Source organism: Cynara cardunculus (genome assembly GCF_001531365.2).
Source record: "Cynara cardunculus var. scolymus isolate 2C chromosome LG 7, CcrdV1, whole genome shotgun sequence".
NCBI classification, from domain to species: Eukaryota; Viridiplantae; Streptophyta; class Magnoliopsida; order Asterales; family Asteraceae; genus Cynara; species Cynara cardunculus.
In genome coordinates, this window is record NC_037534.1 from 13,423,394 (window position 1) to 13,426,760 (window position 3,367).

Here is a 3,367-nt window from a genome sequence, read left to right on the forward strand (position 1 = left end):
GAGAGAGAGAGAGGGGAGAGGTTCAAACGAGAACCTTTATGATTTACGAAAACACAAGAACAATTTATAAGCCAAGTATTGTTTTTAAAATCATATTTTAAGAGAAGTTAAGAGATATTGCAAATTTAAATTAATATTAAGAAGTTTCAAAAAATATTAAAGACATGGAAGGGTGAAATTGGAAACAGAAATTCTAAAATTCAAATCACATATGCTTTATGCTTTATTTTATTAAATAAGGAAGACTTCAAGTCTTCAACTTCCAAATCCACGATCACGACAACATCAGCATCAACATCATCGGAATTAAAAGTATATATTACTCGCATCACTTATGAGGAATGAATAAGCCGTAAACTATGGTTTTCGTATTTGTGTTTTCTTAGTTATAATAATTTTTGTCTCTGATTTTTAATTCTTTTTTTGTTATTATGAATTTTCTTTCACTTTGTTTTTCTTACTTGAATTAACTCTATTAAAAAGTTCTGTTAATTCAAGGTTATTTTCGTCATTTAACACATTTATTTAATTTTCTATTAAAAATAAAATACATTCCTTACAAAAAATATTTCACACGCCATTTTATTAAAAAAAAAGAATAATATTTTTTTTTTTTAAAAACATTAATTGATGTAGGGTTTAATTTGTTTTTCCCAATTTCCCATTTGTGGACGGCTTTGATGTAGATTAATTATTTGCAATCGGAGTTTATTCTATTTCTCCATATAGAGAGAGAGTGTGTGTGTATGTGTGTTAATATTAGACATAGCAAAAGCCATATATAAGATACGAAACGCAAACAAGGTATATATAAACCGGAGGTTGTGACGATGGTGTATTTATGTGGGTTTTATATATCTTAAAAATATATCAAATTATCAACTAATAGAAAAATATTATATACTTTAAAAACATTACTAAGGTTACCAACTCTTTTTCTTGATCAGATTTGTTATTTGGCTCTTTGGCATCAAATTTTTGTTGTAGTGACATTTGTTGCATTTTCCGACGGATTTTCCTCTTTCCAGAGGATTCTGGCTACCGGAAAATTTTTCCCGGTTTAATTAAAAAATGCTGATTAAATAAGAAAATGTTTAAGTTCTTTTTAAAAAAATTAGATTAAATTACTGGCAGATATGTCCGTCGGAAATCTGCCGGTAACTTTTGCCGGAAAAATGAATTTAAAAAATTTATTTTTTTAAAACAAATATTTATTCTTTAAATATTATCGGCGGATATATCAGCCAAAAGCCCGCCAGAAATTTATTTTAATTTTAAAATGATTAGTTTTATTCTTTAAATAGTCTACTTAATATGCCGGAAATGTAAAAAAAATATTAATTTTATAATATTTTTACAATAAATATTTAAAACCTATATTTAAAACCTGTAAATCTGTAAAATAGTAAAAAAAAAACTAAAAAGATGAAATGCAACTAAATATCATACATTAAAACTAAACAATTGTTACAAACAAACAATATTCAATTTAAAGTAGCACACAATTGTTACAAACTAACTAAATTGTTCCAAATAAACAGACGATATTCAATTCAGTGGGGGTGGGGGATGTTGTGATTGACGGAGTTGTCTAACCAAAGCAGCCATATCTTGAATTTGTTTATTCTGTTGCTCCTCCACCATCCGTCGGCCCTGATTTTCTTTTTGTAAATCTCTAGTTCGGTCTTTATGGCTTCAATTTCCTATAAAATAAATAAAACGTTATAATATTTAATATAAATTATAAACTAAATCGATAACTATAATCAAAGGAAAAGAGGCATATACCCGACTCTCTGAAGACGATGGATTACCTTGTGTGTAGTTCTCAGTCAAGACCCAATTGGGATCTTGGTTGTACCCAAACCCAAATAGACGACATTTCTTGCTTCCCCCAACCGCATGCTCCTACAACTTTTTATCAACTAAGGGATAGGTGGAGGGATCATCATCGTATCTTTGGGTGAGACCCGTTAAATAGTCATCCTATATATGGTTTAAAATAGATTGCAAGTCAATTTTGACAGCATGACGGCTGTAAATGGGACATTTCCAGACAAAACAATAGTAATACATACGAAAATTGTACCCAAACAATCCTAACGTTTGTCAAACAAATGGCAACTCAAACTAAATAATGATACATACGAAATTTCTAACTTAAACAATCCTAATGTTTATCCAACAAATGACAACCCAAACTAGATTTTAATTTAAACGACTCGAACGTTTACCCAACCTAGATAGATAATTATGTATCCAGTTACAAACATTAAAATAGATAGATATATTTACCATCACTTGGCTACACTTAGAGGTTACGTACTCCCCAGAATCCCAAGATGTTGTATCTCCACTCGACCTCTTCTTATGCGTATAATCGATGATCGATGGCACTACGTCTTTTACTTGTGTCTACAAAGATCAAATAATACAAACATGTGTTAATTATAACATATTAAAAATCAAGTTACTAAATTAATGGGTTTTAGGTCCTACCAGACGAGCACCATGCTCCGAAAATGGGATTGATCCACCGGTGTGTAGCGCAACTTGGCTATCACGGTTCTCATGTGCCGCACTGGAAACAGCCTTCCAATTGTCATTGTTCCAATGATCGACCATCTGGCTCCACACATCTGAAGATATCTAGCTAGGGGGGAAGTTCTTCAACACATTCATATCCCGGGGGTGGGTCAGTTTCATCGTCTTGAGGATACTCATTCTTCTTTGCTTTTCCCCCAGCTTTCTCCTTGCGGCACTCAAGGTCATTATATGGATTGGCCGACTTTCTCTCCCATGTCTCTAGGATTTAGGCGTCCAAAGTCGAATCCCAAGTGTAGTAGCCTTGTACGTAAAAGTTTAGTCGATTCTTAGGTTCAAAACAATAGCAAAAATATAACAAGTTGAATATATACTACAAACCTGGAATCGCTTCCACATTCGGCGTCTCACGTCCCTTGCGATTTTTTCCCAACTGATCCATGGGCCGTCAAGCAACTCTCAGTTGATCTTGGTGATCTAACAGATCACTCTGGTGTGATTAAAACTATATAAATAATGAATTGAATTACTATCAATACACAAAATAATTATTTTTATCAATTAAAATATATAAATGTATTACTATTTGCCGCGGATGCGAATAATCGTCCGTTATTGTGGAAGCGGCTCTGGAGCAGCGCTACCACGACCAAACTCTATCTCCTTCGGGTGTGCTGAAGCACTACTAAAGACTCTACCCGTACCGCGGCTAGGTGTTGAAGAGGAGAGTTAACAAAATTAGATTAGAATTCATGTTACTTTTAGTCTTTGTCTCAACCAATACTTAATTTTCTTAATTGGATTAAGACTTGGTACCTATAAA